Genomic DNA, 16,246 nt, shown 5'->3' on the forward strand with positions numbered 1-16,246 from the left:
CTGCTTCCCATCAACTGCGAGGCCATCTGTCAGGAGGCGATGCAGCCACAGGACCCTCCCCAGAAGAGGTGTGGCAACATTTGGGCTTCCAGCCTCCTAACTGTCTCCAGATAAACACCTTCCCTTTACAAAGGAAAAATACCTAGCCTATGATATTTTATCACAGCAATAGGAAAATGGACTCTTGCTACACTTACAATTGATAGCATAAAATGACCCCGGCATCTTTCTCATCAGGCTTAGAAGCCTTTTCCACAAAGCTCTCCAAGTAGTTAAAGAATATCGTCACTCTGATCTCGAGTCAAAGACAAGAGAATGCACACCACACACACACACACACACACACACACCCGCACGCACGCACGCACGCACGCACGCACGCACACCCGCATTCTTCCTTAACCTAGAACATTTTATTTTAAATCACCCGTACATCATTCCGGCTTCAAAGGCTTTATTGAATAACCACCATGTTTAATACAATGAGCTAGCAATTATGGCAATTATTTTTTGTTGTCACAGAGCTGAAAGCCAGCTTGGTACATGGAGTTTTTAACGCTAATAACCTTCCCTGGGGACATCTTTGGTACCTGGCATTGCCTCATGAGTTCAAATCTCATTTCTCAGTGCTTCTGGGTGCCAGCTGGCATTATCTTTATTTCCAGACAATGCAGCAAGGCTTAGAGAAATGCAGCAACCCATCCACGGAGGGTTGGCTAGTGCTGGGACCGAAGTCTCGGCCACAACAGTCTGACAGGATGCAAAAACCAGGGCCTGGCAAACATGCCTTTCCCCTCCCTCTACCATTTTGTCCGCACAGTCGGTAACTGGAGTGTGGGGTGAGAATGGATACCAGGGCAGTTAGTTTCTCACCCATGGGGAGTACTTGATTTTCAAACTCCACTAATACACCTAATGGTTAGTTTGCTCACAGAGTCTTGCTTTGCGAGCCTGTCTGGGAGTCTTTGGGATCTGCTCTGCCTATCTTACCAGGTGACTGCTCACCCAAGCACAAGCTCACCCTCTGGCTTTGGGCTTTGAGAAAATGGGTTGGGTCAGGCATGAACCCGATTCCCTGGGGTCCTATGTGACACAGCATGGCCTTCCCAGGTCAGGTTACCTCTAATCCATACTGTCCGAGGACTCTAGGTCTGATGTGTGAGTGGGGAAGTTAGGGTCACACCTCTACATATGTCACCCTACACGTCCATTACCCGGTGTGTGTGACAAGCGTGCACACAAATTAGGCCTATTATCACACTTCTGCACATTTATCCATGGAGGCAGGGCACTCTGGAAGTGTGTATAACTCACCCAAGGACACCACGGCAGTGAGCCAGGTCTGAGAGACAAGGCTTATTCTGTTGTATTCTTTGGAAGAGCATTTCATACAGGATATGCCACCTTTTTAGGGGAATAGAGTGGAGAGAGCCGGTTCCCAGTAAGAACTCTTTCATTGATGGGTTTGTCCCTGTGGCGTGGGGGGGAGTGAGTTACAGAATCACTACAGTGACTGTGGTAAGATTTGGTTAATTCTCACTAGAGTGTGAACCTCAGTCTTTCAGCTTTATCTGGAGGCCTGTTAGGGATGCAGATTCCTGGGTTCTCCATACTAAATTGTAGCCAGAGCCTGTGGTGAGGTGCGTGCCCATTAAAATCTGAGATCAATATAAGGGCAGCAGTCAGCGCATGAATTTAATTTTTAGACACACAGCTTGTTTTTAAATTGCATATAGGTCAGTCACTCTCATCTGTCTGGGAATGTATTCGTTCATCTCTTCAAAAATTCCATGTTCTGTGTTTTCATCTCCGCAGAGCTCGTCCACTGACATTTGGGAGGTGACTTGGTCACAAGGGCAGAACCTCTAGGAAGGATCCCAGAGGTGGTTTAACCCCTTCTGCCCCGGAAGGACCCAGCAAAAAGGGGCATCTGCAAAACCAGAAACCAGCCTTCACCACACGCAGGTCTGCTAGCAACTGGCCTTGGGCTTCCCGGCCCTCAGAACTGTAGGAAGTAAGCGTCTCTTCCTCTTAAGCCACACGGTTTGTGGTGTTCTCTTGTAGCGTCCCAGAGGAGCACAGCCCAAGTTTACGGTACATTATTCCAGCAGCTGGTTGCATTCTGAGTCTTATTTTCTCTCTCTCCTTCCCATCCATGTGTGCTGATTTACTGGTGGGTTACAAGCTTACAGACCTTTTGTCTCCTCCTCCGGTCTACACTCTCAATTCAAACGAAGATGTTAACTCCCTTAAAAACCACCGGTGGGTTGGACTGAAGGACAGCTCAGTGGTGAAGAGCACGGACTGCTCGTGAAGAGGACCTGGGTTCAGTTCCCAGTGCCCACTGGCGGCTCACAACCGCCCGAGGCTCCAGTTTGAGGGCATCGGACACCTGACCTACACAGCACTGTGTGCACATGACAAACAAGAACGCTCAGGCGTGCACGCCTAAAAATAAATATAAATACATACATACATACATACATACATACATACATACATACATACATATTGCCATTGGCTCCCTGGTCCACAAAGTCCCAACTTTCATATGCCCTGAGATCTGGTACTAATTTATTGTTTAGAACTCATCCCATGACTGGTATTTGAGCCACCTTGTCTCTCACAGACCCCAGATAACCGTGTGTCCTTTAAATGGCCTTCTTGTTGTCAGAGGTTTCAATCAGCGTGAACCAGGGAGTGTTTTTGTGACTTCCAGCCTCCTGCTCCTCTGTTTAAATGAGACAATCTGGGCTGGAGAGATGGCTCAGTGGTTAAGAGCACTGACTGCAGGGGCTGGGGATTTAGCTCAGTGGTAGAGCACTTACCTAGGAAGTGCAAGGCTCTGGGTTCGGTCCCCAGCTCCGAAAAAAAAGAACCAAAAAAAAAAAAAAAAAAAAAAAAAAAAAAAAAAAAAGAGCACTGACTGCTCTTCCAGAGGTCCTGAGTTCAATTCCCAGCAACCACATGGTGGCTCACAACCATCTATAATGAGATCTGATGCCCTCTTCTGGTGTGTCTGAAGACAGCTACAGTGTACTTATATAATAAATAAATAAATCTTTTAAAAAACAAATAAAAAAAATAAGACAATCTGGGGTCAGCCCTGAGAGTTTCTTCTGATTACCTTGTCCCAGACAGACTAAGTTTCTATTCAATTAACATCTCACAAGGGGATTAAACTTCTAACAACAGAAACCCATTCTCTTAGTTCTAGAGAAGTCTTAGTTCAGCAAGTCAGTCTCCGTTGGCTGAAATCAGGAGGTCAGCCCCTCACCAACCCCTTCACCTGTTCCAGCCCGCTCTGCTGCTGGCCTTCCTAGGTTTGTGGGTGCCTTCCTCCCACCTTCTGGGCTACGTCTTCAGTCTCTTTCTGTTATCCTCACCCCACCTTTCTTGTTTTGCCTGACAGCTCAGTATTTGTAAGCAAATGCAGTTAGGGTCCACCCAGATTGTCTCTCATCTCAAGACCTTGGAGGCGATGGTGCTCACGTCACCGCGGCCATGTCTTGTGTGTGCTCTGCAGTGCCTTGGACGTGAAATGTGCCCCACGTGTTGAAGGCTGAATGGTTAACCTGTGAGATGTTAGGAGATGAACATGAGAAAGGAAGTTAGACCACACCCTTGAAAGGTTTATCAGGACCCCACGATACTTCTTCTCTCCTTGCTTCCCGCCCCTACCGGGTGGACAGCTGTCTTTATCTCTCAGTGTGTGCTTCAGTCATCACAGGCCGAGTCCAACGGGACCTGAGGTCATGCGAAAGTGGGAGTCCATGTGCATCTCCCTGGTTCTCGGGGGAGAACTCATTACACCAGTGGAAAGCTGGCTAAAAGATCCCCGTCCCCGAACCTGTATCTTAGAAACTTAATCCCCACGACAGCAGTGGCTGACTGAAGAGGGGCCTGCCAGGAGGTATTTATGAGAGTTCATGAGAATTTCTGCCTCAGGAAGGGACCGGTGTCCACAGTGAAGGGTGTGAGGAATCTGAGGTCTTTCTCCTGGGCTCTCTTCTTCCTCCACCCACCATGAGGTGATAGTAAGAACGGCCTCCCTCATGCAGCTCAGCCTTCCCACTCTCCAGAACATTGCTGCTTCATAAATTACCCAGACTCTCAGATATTTTGTCACAGCTCTGGTCAGAGCACTCAGGGGGTCTTTAGTCTATCTGAGGTGTGCATCTAGTTTTGTTACTGTTTCTCTCTCTCTCTCTCTCTCTCTCTCTCTCTCTCTCTCTCTCTCTCTCTCTCTCTGTGTTTATAGAGCAAACCTGAAGCCTTGCACCTGCCTGGCAATCATTCAATCACTAAGATAAATCCCCAACCCCCTCCCCCCTCGTTACCCCCTCCCTGGCCCCGTTCAAATCTGGTGCAGCGAGGCGGACAGTGATATGATGTCTAAGTTAGAAGCAGCCAGGGTGAGGCATCAGATCAACTGCATGAAATACACCAAACTCAACTGTCCCTCTCCATACACACAGTGAAAATAATTGAAGATGCAGGTGAGGCCACAGATACAAATGTGTTATTACCGAAAGAATCGCTTCATGGGGATAAATTTGGCTAAAGAAGCGCAAACAGCCCAACAATTGCAAACCTTGTTGAACTTAACCTGGCTGCAGAGGTGAATGGAAGGCTATCCTATAGAGCCACAGTGTCCCTTATGCGGTCTGCACACAAATTAGCACCTCTGGTCTGTTGAGTGGCTCAGTGAATTTGGAGAACGGGACAGACATTCAGACAGAGTTACGAGGTGTTCGGAATACGGTAACCATGTTTGGAGACAGCAGTCGCACAGTTCAGAATCCACAGAATTCAAATCAATAACCCCTAAGTCCCAGGAAGGCCGTGGGCGTGCGTCTGTGGTGGAGTGCTCACGGAGTGCATAGAAAATCCAAGTTCAATCCCTGCCAAAGAAGCAAGCCCAGAGCTTGGCCCAGGGAAGGACGGTCAGAACCAGTAATGCAGACTGGAAACGTGGAGACAGAGAGCCGCAGACTGAGCCACTCAATAGACCCTGCCCACAAACACCGGAAACCGGAAACCTCCTTAAGATGCCAGAATAACGTAAAGGACAAGGGCCAATGAAAAAGGGGGAAAAGCATTAACACGAGGTACGAACCTTAATGGAGGTTTTACGTGTCACTGTCCCAACTGCTCACAATGCCTAAGCGTCATTGTCCTAACAGCTCGCAAAACTTAAGGGCAGAAGCCTAGTCGCTGAGCAAGGGATTCTGGTCTCTACTTGGTAATCACGTGAAATGAGGGCTGGGGTGGGAGGGGGCGTGGCTTAAAAACCCCGCGTATTTTATCTGCACACGCGCACCAGCCTCTCCTATAGGCCCCCAAACTACCAGCTAAGGAAGACAGGTGGTATTAAACCCCAGGAACACATTTCAAATGTCTTTATAAGAAAGCCTGCTCTGTTTTTGATGCCAGTAAATAAATTAGACCTGGATCTCACAGACATAATTGAATAAGAGACAGCTTGACCCAGCAGGAGAGATCTCAGATAGCCAGGGGTTTTCCCAGGGCGAGGCTCACCCCTTGTATCCCCATGATGCCCCCAGACATGCTGGCCCCTCTGATTTTCCTTCAAGCTCCTTTCTTTGCCCATTCCCTAGAAACAAACATATCTAATGTTCGTGACTTTATTTACCCCCGTATTCTAAAACAATAAATAATTTAAGCTAGTGCACAAATGGGCATTTTCTTTTGCCTCCCATTAAATATATATATATATATATGTATATATATATATATATATATATATGTGTGTGTGTGTGTGTGTGTGTGTGTGTGTGTGTGCGCGCGCGCGCTAATGCGTGCAGGCACATTCCAAGAGAGCAGATGGCATACACATTGATATGTTTATGAAAAGATAAAGAGAGGGGATTATGGGGGCTGGAGAGATGGCTCAGTGGTTAAGAGCCCCGACCGCTCTTCCAGAGGTCCTGAGTTCAATTCCCAGCAACTACATGGTGGCTCACAACCATCTGTAAAGAGATCTGATGCCCTCTTCTGGTGTATCTGAAGACAGCTACAGTGTACTTATATATAATAAATAAATAAATCTTTAAAAAAAGAGAGAGGGGATTATGTTCTATGGAGGTGTGGTGAGGTATGAGGAAAGGGGGTACTTCAGCAGGCCCATGCTTGAGACATCCTTGAGGTACTCTTGAGGTACCAGCCACACGAAGGTATAGTATAGGAAAGAGTTTATTCTGGGTACAGGGAGGGGAGTTAAGTAGGGAGTAGGGGCAGGCAGGGGGTGGGAAAGAGAGAGGGGGGAGAGAGAGAGAGAGAGAGAGAGAGAGAGAGAGAGAGAGAGAGAGAGAGAAGAGGCCTGCAATAAGCACGTGGAGATAAGGGAGCAGGAGAACGGGGAGAGAAGGGACAAAGGGGAAGAGGGGAAGAGCAAGAGAGCAGGAGGGAACAAGAGTGAGGAGGGGGCAAGCAGCCCCTTTTAGTGTCGGGCACACCTGGCTGTTGCCAGGTAACTGTGGGGGTGGAGCTTAGACAGAATGCTAGCATACATGGACACTACAGTGCAAGTGTAGAGGTCAGAGGACAGTTTGGTTCTTTTTATTCACCTTGTGGGTCCTGGGGCTCAAACTCAGGTCATTAGGCATAGCTGCAAACACTTTAATCCAATGAGCCTTCGTGCTGACCAGCCTTTCTCTCCTTCCTTCCTTTCCTTCTTTCTTTCTTTCTTTCTTTCTTTCTTTCTTTCTTTCTTCCAAGTAGGAGGCTTAAATTTACATACCGAAAAATAATGAACAATATCAAGGTTGAAATAAAAATAAACTCGGTGAGAAGAGTTAACGTGCAGAACAGCACAACACTTTCAATAGCGTTACTAACAGGAGGAGGAAATGGGTCAGGAAGTATTTCAACAGCAGTTCCCAATAGAGCAGAAGGAGGAGCTTAAGATATCCTGTAACTGGTCAGATGCTGATTCAATCAGCTATGACTTTTAGGCTTTAGCACAGCATAGATCGCCCTTACCGCGATTGAGTCACACTGTAGCTTTCTCCGTTTTCATGGATTCTTTCTAGACGGCATAGCCTGCCGTCTTCTCTCTGTAAACCCCTCCCCCTGCCCTCCTTTGTTTTTGGAGACAGTCTCACTATGTAGCCCAGGCTGTCCAGGAACTTCCTATGGCCTCGAACTCACAAAGACCCACCTGCCTCTGGCTCCCTGCCTCTTGAGTATTGGAAATAGAAGTGTCTGAGATCACACCCAGCCCTTTGTTACCGTTCCCCCCCACCGTTCCCCCTCTTCCCCCATCTCCCCCCTCTCCCCCATCTTCCCCCCATCTCCCCCCCAGCTGAGTACTGAACCCAGGGCCTTGCGCTTTCTAGGCAAGCGCTCTACCACTGAGCTAAATCCCCAACCCCACTTTGTTACGGTTCTTAAGGCTGTTTCTGTACCACAGATTACCAGAGCCCGGGTTGTCAGCGCCGCCATCTTTCCTATACAGTGCCCCACCTAGCTTGCTTACTTTAGTGCATCCACAGCATGGCGGCTCCTAGGCTTCGACATCTCTGGGGTTAGAACATAACCTTTGTTGAGGAAGTGCCTTCTTAGCTGCATTTCCCAATGTGGGCATTTAGGCCTGCCATTTGCATGAGTAAGCAGTCATTTGTGCAGATGAAATGAATAGTTATGTGTGTGCAGACAGATCCTAATAGGTACCGTATGTCCCAGCCCCCTGGACCAATTGGTTATTAACGCGACAGATGGGGTAATTCAGCACTGGCATGCTCCTCAGACGCCACCTTCTTCCTTCCAGGCCGGCATGCTTCTGGCAACCTCCACTGCTTTGTCACTGCAGAGTGAGCGCTGCGAGCAGCATCCCACACAGGTCCTCAGTCCCAATGACAATTAAATTTCGTTTCCTTAATGAGGGTGCCACCGGGGAGACCCCACAGGCTTTCGATGTCAAGGAGCCTCTCAAGTGAGAAAGGATGGGTTTCTAAATTGCGTCCTCTGTGGGAGGCAAGCTGTGTGGAAATCTTCAGAGTACCTGAAGGTCAGACGTTTGCTAAGGTGACCTGGGTTTCCTGAGGGGTTGGCACACCCCATCCCCCTCTCAGGGCACTTTTCCTGATCTGAGCCTGATGGGTTTTTCCTTTAGGGTTGGATCTGGGGTTACAGCCAGGAGGCAATGGGGGAGGGCGGAGACTTCGTCGATGCCCTGGGTCTCTGTGACGTCACACGGCTTGCTTGCCTTACGCTAACGAGAAACTCAAAGAATATCTTTGTTTAAAAATATATAAGGTAATGATCAGGCCTGCACTTTCCATTTCCTGTTTTCCAAAGAAGTGGCAGGAAATATTGAAGAAATGGCTAATGGAGTATTAAAAATCCCAACATGGCCTGGTCTCGAATTCACCCTCGCTGATTGACATCTGTTGTTTGTTCAAACTTTTACTGTTTCATAATTCCCCAAGCAACTTCCGAGGTAGGCATTTGTCTCCTTCTCCGTGAATGGGGAAATGGAGGCTCAGAGAAGTTAAGTAGCTGACCAAAGGCAAACAGCTAGGAAGTGTCTTACTGAGGCTTCCTACCTCACAAAGGGAAGGTTTTCCTCACTTCTCACTCTCGCCCCCTGGTGGACAGAAAGAGAACTGAAGTGAAATGGTTTTGCTTGTCCAAGGTCACAGCTAGGGGACCAGAGCTTGAGTTAGATCCCGGTCCCCACATGTTCTTGCTCTTCAAATCTCACCGAAGTATCAACAGCAGAAAGCTTTCCTCTGCGGTGGTCACTGGCGCCCCTAGAAGATGCATCCCAGGAAAAGCTGCACGTTAGGCAGCCAGCTGGGCATTAGCCGACTTTAAAACCATCCGGGCTGCGGATGGAGGTGGTGTAGGTGGTTCATGCTTATTCACAGCTGACAGATGTCAGAGTCGGATGACAGGCACAGAGGCACTTGGATAGTCTTCTCCCCCGGGCTTGCACACACTTGAAATATACTATAAAATATAAAATTTGAAAAATAGGGTCTTGAACAAAATACATTGACCAATATTCTTTTTTTTTTGGTTCTTTTTTTTGGTTCTTTTTTTTTTCGGAGCTGGGGACCGAACCCGGGGCCTTGCGCTTCCTAGGTAAGCGCTCTACCACTGAGCTAAATCCCCAGCCCCCCAATATTCTTAATGTCTTGTATGTGTGGTGGACTATTGCAAAAGCACGGTTCTGGGCTCCACGGAGTTTCCAATCAGGAAGTCGAGACGATAAGTAAAAGAAACTGGCGCGCTACCAATAAAACAGCCTACTGCTTTTACTGTTGGGATTTGGAGTCAGCTCAACATGAACTGAATCCCCATCTTGACCCTTCCTGGCCCTGTGAACTTAATGTTCAGGTTTGTGATATCTTCCTATTTCCTGCTGGTCTGGAACATTCTTTGACCTCACTCTTCATGTAGCACACTCCTCATCCTCATCCTCCAGCGCCCTGTGTGAGAAGCCTTCCTTGGTTTTTATCAGGGAATGTGCATCAGCCTTGCACGCTGAACTATCCCTCCTTAGGTGCTGTCCCTCTCCCTGGGGGCCAGCACCACAGAACACTCAGAAACACTTCTTGGTTTTGAACTGTTTCCAGATGTTTGAACGATGCCACAGAGTAGGAATTAAACAACGACAGCTACTATCATCTTGGTTACTTTTAATTATTACACTTATTTTTTTTCTGTCAAGTGCCCAGAGCCGTGTGGTCTACACGGCTTTAGTATGAGTGTTGCTATGTACATAGGGCAAAAAATTGTTGGCAAAGTTCTAGCTTAAAAAAGGGGCTTTTTACATTTTCTTCCTTTTCATCCCTTTCTCTTTATTTTTTCTTCCCCTTCTTCTTCTTCTCCTTCTCCTCCTTCTCCTCCTTCTCCTTCTTCTTCTCCTTCTTCTTCTACTTCTTCTTCTTCTTCTTCTTCTTCTTCTTCTTCTTCTTCTTCTTCTTCTTCTTCTTCTTCTTCTTCTTCTCCTTCTCCTCCTTCTCCTCCTCCTTCTTCTACTTCTTCTCCTCCTCCTTCTCCTTCTCCTTCTCCTTCTCCTCCTCCTTCTTCTTCTTCTTCTTCTTCTTCTTCTTCTTCTTCTTCTTCTTCTTCTTCTTCTTCTTCTCCTTCTCCTCCTTCTCCTCCTCCTTCTTCTACTTCTTCTCCTCCTCCTTCTCCTTCTCCTTCTCCTTCTTCTTCTTCTTCTCCTTCTCCTTCTTCTTCCTCCTCCTCTTCCTCCCCTCCTCCTCCTTCATCATCTCCTCCTTTTCCTTCTTTGAGTCAGTGTTTCGAAGTGTAGCTCTGGCTGTCCTGGAACTCACTGTGTAGACCAGGCTGGCCTTAAACTCACAGAGATTCCCTTGCCTCTGCCTCCCAATTACTGGGATAAGAGGCATGCACCACCATGATTAGCAAGAAGAGACTTTGGATAGTGGCTCAATCTGAAGGTTTTCCTGGGGGTGGATCCCTGTCCAAAGGTCTTGGTGTTCTCCTGTGTGGGCAAAGCTGATCAACTCCCATCCTCCTTCCTCAAGGAGAAACTTGCTTCTGGCAGTGCTTGTCACTAGGACTTGCCAACCTTCCTGGGACCCTTGGGTAATGTCCTGTGGTTCTGCAGACACCGCCCACAGCAGAGCAGGTGGTCCGCTCTCATAGATAGAAGCCAGGAAGTGGCAAGAGAAGGTGTGTAGGCAGAAAGCACACTTGTTCAGCCTAGTAGTCATGTGCGCAGCTGTGCTCACATGAGAGGAACGAAAGAGTTGTTTGTTTTTTTTTTAAAGATTTATTTATTTTATGTATATGCGTACACTGTAGCTGTCTTCAGACACACCAGAAGAGGGCATCAGATCCCATTACAGATGGTTGTGAGCCACCATGTAGTTGCTGGGAATTGAACTCAGGACCTCTGGAAGAGCAGTTAGTGCTTTAACCACTGAGCCATCTCTCCGGCCCACAAAAGAGGTTTTGAACAAGCACAAATCTTCCATGTGGGGCCAGGGGTGCTGCAAAGTCACAGTGGTGACCTTCAGGATACCACCTCTGCCCTTCACCATCTACTGTGCTTCCAGAGTGGGGGCGGAGCATTCACTATGCAGGCTTAGGGACTAGGGCAAAGAGGGGGGCGGGGCAAGAGAGGCTAAGTACCATATCTGCCATTTCAACTCCAGCCGTGACTCTCAGTTTACTAAGCTTGACTCCCTGGTTGCCCTGGCTGAGAGGTGAAAGAGTCTCCTTTGCCCAACCAGCAATTAGCCTTAGGTGGGGGCTACCCTTAGGCAAGGGTAGATTTGGCATGGAATCATTCAGGGCAGGCTATGTGAATATGGCTGAAGGAGTCAGCTTGTAGAGTCTCTGGGACAATTAACTTTTAAATCAGAAATTGCCTTCCAGGTCCATCCTTCTGTGTGATGTAGGGCTGCACACACTGTTGGGTCAAAATCACCTTGCAGCTGACATCTATATAGCTCAATGGTTTGAGAAATGATGTGTCGGAGAAGCCAGCACAGCGCGGCTCCCCGGGTAGCAAGTGCGGTGTGTGCCTTTAAATCGTGCACTGGGGGCTGCTCACTCAGATTTGCCCTCCGTGTGTTTATTTGCATCCATCGGTACTTTTAAATATTTATGCGACTTTGAATGTCTTTGGACAATGCTTGTGCCGAGGACCGTTCCCCACAGCCTTCCCTGGGGCTGCCTGGTCCCAGGCGGCTGGCTCACAAAGGCCCCTGCTTTCAACAGATTTCAATTTTGATATGGCTTTTAAACTCTGCCTTCGGATTTTATCCTTTTCCATTTTTCTCCCCAGGAACAGCAAACGGCTGAGTCAACATGGAGTCTTTTGTGCTCTGTCCAGGAAGCAAGCAAGGTTTTGTCGGCCGCGTGCCTTCACCTGGTCACGGCCTAGCTTCCATTCCCTGTCCCACACTAGGCAACCACATGGTGAACTCCTTCTGTGACCGAGAACCAAAGCTTTTCTCTTTTTTGAGGGAGTGGGAAGGGGGGAGGTTCCCCTTTTTATTAGGTGTTCCCCTAGTGGAGTCTCACCTCACCTCAGGTTCAGATCCACTGAGACTTCCCTGGAGGCAAACAGCTGGCGGCTCTCTCTTCAGAGAAGCCCTTCCTCCCTGATCTCGGCCCCTCCCCTTCTCAGGCTCCTTCCTGCAGCTTTCACAGGGGGCTTCTACCTTTGCCTGAGGTCTGCCGCCCTCAGCAGGAAGGGCTACCCGGAGCCCAGAAGGCTTCTTTCTGATTCCAAGGCCTTACGTGCCTTGGAATACGATCTTTTATGGGATTTTGCCGGCACGATAAAGTTAAAGATTCTGAGTTCAAGAGCTTCCCCATCATCCTGGTAGGTTTGACATCATCACCAGTGAGGAAGAGATGGACTGGATACAGAGACTGGAGTGATGTGGCTACCAGCCAATGGGAAGCAGCCTTGGGAAGCCGGAAGAGGGGGAGTACGCACTTAGAGACACTCAGAAGGAGTGACGTGGACCCTGTCAACACCTTGATTTTCATCTTACATGCTACCCTTAGGTCTCCAGCCCACTAAACAGCAGGACGATGAATTCGTGTTGTTGGAAGCTGTCGTGGTTAGTGTCCGTTGTCAACTTGAAAGGCCCCAGAATACCCAGAAGACAGGCCTCTGGTCATGTCTCTGAGGGAATATCTAGATTGGCTTAACTGATAGGGGAAACCCTAATTGTAGGCAGAATCATTTCATAGGTTGGGGTCCTTCTCTGCTTCCCGACTGTGGGTGCCACATGACTAGCTGCCCCCCCCACTCCTGTCCCCATGCCTCCCCACTGAGAGCACGTCAGCCTCAAACTTTTACCAAAATGATCCCTTCCTCAAGCCACTTTTGTCGCAGCAATGGAAGAATACTTTTATTATCTTTGTGATATTGGTGACGCAGATACAGAAGCCAGGAGTCTTGTCATTTGTGACAGTAGCCACAAGAGGCTGGTATTCTGGCCTGGCTTGAGTTTCCTAGAGAACCAAGTTGGGAGGCCACAATAAGGAATGGATTCTGTTCCTTTTGCTGTTCAGATGGGGTTGGGGGGTGGGGGTGGGAGTAGGAGGTAGGGGTGGGGATGGGAGTGGCGGGGTGGGGGGGGAGGTTCTGACGCCCAGGCTGCTTGAGCCTTCTGAGGGATGAGAGGAGCCATGTTTGGGCCTTGAGCTGTGAGTCAGTGAGGGTGTAGCAGTGAGGGTGAGAGGTCAGGGGGCTGCTGTCTGGGACTTGGCATCATCTTCCATGGCCAAGGCATGCTCACTTTAGACACTTGTAAGGAGTCAAAACAGCTACTTTAATTCAGCCAGTACTGCTCTCTTGGGATGTGTGTGTCCAAAGGCTTCCTCCGCCCCTGTCCTAAAGAAAGGCCTCAGAATGACCGCAGAAGAATCACAGGGGCAATGTTTGCCATCCGACAAAAAACATCATTCTGAGGTACAAAAGGAAAAACTTTGGGGGCTGGGGACATGGCTCAGCAGTTAGGAATAGGCACGGCCCTTACAGACCCTTAGGCTGGAGACCTAAGGGTAGCATGTAAGATGAAAATCAAGGTGTTGACAAGGTCCGCGTCACTCCTTCTGAGTGTCTCTAAGTGCGTACTCCCCCTCTTCCGGCTTCCCAAGGCTGCTTCCCATTGGCTGGTAGCCACATCACTCCAGTCTCTGTATCCAGTCCATCTCTTCCTCACTGGTGATGATGTCAAACCTACCAGGATGATGGGGAAGCTCTTGAACTCAGAATCTTTTAACTTTATTGCGCTGGCAAAATCCCAGTGTCCACACTGGGGATGCTGGGAATGGGGGCTCAGAATTGACTGTAATTCCTGCTCCAGGGGACCCAGCATCTCTGGCGTCTATGTGCTCCTGCACTCCTTACCTTATGATTAAAAGTAACACACACACACACACACACACACACACACACACACACACACGCACGCACACGCACACGCTACTCTACAGGCAGCAGTGAGGTGAGGATTCACTTCCCTAGGCATGCAGGCGTACCCCCTAACTATCTCCTCTACTGAGCCAAACATTCCCAGACAGTTAAGGAAGTTGCTATGACAATCCTAACATGTATTGAGTGTCTACTAAACACCTAGGACAAGAATTTCATGTAAGGACTTATTTAATCTTCACGATAAGCCCCAGGAGAAGAGACACAACATCTCTCTCATTTTACAGATGGGGAAATAGGGATGTAATGTACCCAGCAGGTTGACACTTTTAATGCTTGCATTTAATTTTATGTGTATGTGCACGTGTGCATCTATGTGCACCACATAGTGTGTTTGGTACCCTCAGAGGTCAGGAAAGGTATCAGATCCCCTGGAGCTGGAGTCACAGAAGGTTGTGTGCTGTCAGTGGATGCTGGGACTTGAATGCAGGTCCTCTGCAAGGGTGGTAAAAACTTTTAACTGCTAAGCCTTCTCTGCAGTCCCAAATAGTGACCTATCTTAAACCAGGCCTTTAAATGAGGCCCGGAAAGCCATAGATTAGTGGTTCTTAACCTGTGGGTCTTGACCCCAACAGGGGTGGCATATCAGATATCCTGCATGTTGTGATTCACAACGGCGGCAAATTACACTTATAAAGAGGCAACAAAATATGGCTGGGGTCACCACAACACGAGGTACCATATAAAAGGGTCTCAGCACCGGAATGGTTGTGAACAATTGCCTTAAATCCATCCAGTCTCACTCTGGTGCCTGATAAACACCACAATCTCAGGTCACAATCTCCAACTCATAGAAGTCAGCTGGGCACTCTGCAGTCATCTGGGATCTCGATCCTTCTTAAGATCTTGCTATCCTGTCATCATCCAGTGGTGACTCACAGAGCAGCGGGAACTCATTGCTGGCAGGACTGCAGATGGTATAGGCCCTGGGAAGACAATTCCAATGTTTCTCATAGCACTAACCGCGCTCTCAGTGCATCGTCCAGCAATGGTGCCTCATGATATTTATCCAAGGAAGGGAGAAGCAAAGTACACAGGGATTTAAGAACAACAGCTTTAAGAACAGCTTCATAACTGGGAAGATGGCCTTCACGAGGCGAGTGGATGTGTGAGCCATGGTCCACCCAGACAATGAAACCATATTCAGTGCTAAAAAGCAGTGAGCTATTGAGCTGTGGAAAACCACGCCGGAACGTCACGCATGTCACCCTGTGAAGGAGGCCAGTGAGAAAGGCTCAGGGTGGGCGAGTCTAGTGAGCTGACATCCTGGGGCAGGCAGGACAGTGCAGACAATGATAAGGAGTAGTTAGTAGGGATTAGGAGGGGGCCTGGGAGAGACATCATGGCAGAACAGAGAACATTCAAGGTAGTGATATAATATTGAGTACAAGCCAAGCCTCAAGGCTTGCTCTGCCTCAAAGTGAGGCCCCAGCTCCTAAAGGTTGCATGGATTCTCCAAACATTATCACTGGCTGAGGACAGTGTTCAAACACATACCTGTGCTGGGGACGGGGTTGGGAGTGGGGCGTGTTTTAACATTCAAGCCACAACAGCCCTAGACACACCCATAATGGTGTCCTGGAAAGGTAGTGGGTAGAATTCCTAAGAGCAAGCTCTATCTGTCTGAGAACGAAAAACTCAAGACCACCATAGTTGATCTTTGAGCTTCTGTTCTTTTCTCCAGGTTCCAGGGAAGGCCCTGGCTCTCAAGGATCTGCCCCCCTTCCTGCTCCCTCAAAAAAAGAGAAAAGCTTTGGTTCTCGGGCACAGAAGGAGTTCACCGTGTGGTTGCATAGTATGGGACAGGGAATGGAAGCTGGGCTGTGACTGGACGAAGGCACACGGCTGACAAAACCTTGCTTGCTTCCTGGAGGAAGGCTCCATGTTGACTCAGACATTTGCTGTCCTGGGGGGGGGGGGGTGGAAAAATATAAAATCGGAAGGAGAAGGTTCTTGTTCCCGTTCTACCTGGAGGTGCACCGTGGACCGGAACTGAGCTAAAGTTTCTAAGACATCACAAGGCATAATTAGGGCTACATATTAACTACACTTCACAGCCACTATACTGAGGAGCCCCACACAGAAAGAGGTTGTAATGACAAGCTGTGCTTTGGAGTAACATTAGGAGAGCCGTCAGCGGTGGTAAAGCCATGTGCATAGCCCTCCCGCTGAAGTCCAGGGAACAGCATCCCTGGAGGAAATGCAGGAAGAGCGGCAAATGTAGGGTCTGAGTCCTTTGGTGCCCAAAGGCTCTCACAATGGAAACCTGGCTTCAGCATGGGC

At 48.6% G+C, this 16,246-nt stretch overlaps 1 long non-coding RNA gene across 1 annotated transcript; it reads right to left on the bottom strand.

The window, feature by feature from the left end:
- Positions 1-437: 437 nt before the first annotated feature.
- LOC120095054 (uncharacterized) lies at positions 438-9,344 on the bottom strand. The gene is made up of 3 exons (XR_005490075.2): positions 7,502-9,344; positions 5,120-6,748; positions 438-3,575 (listed from the first exon to the last, which is right to left on the bottom strand). It is a non-coding gene; the product is annotated as an uncharacterized LOC120095054 (long non-coding RNA).
- Positions 9,345-16,246: the final 6,902 nt, after the last annotated feature.

Source organism: Rattus norvegicus, chromosome 10 (genome assembly GCF_036323735.1).
Source record: "Rattus norvegicus strain BN/NHsdMcwi chromosome 10, GRCr8, whole genome shotgun sequence".
Lineage (NCBI taxonomy): Eukaryota > Metazoa > Chordata > Mammalia > Rodentia > Muridae > Rattus > Rattus norvegicus.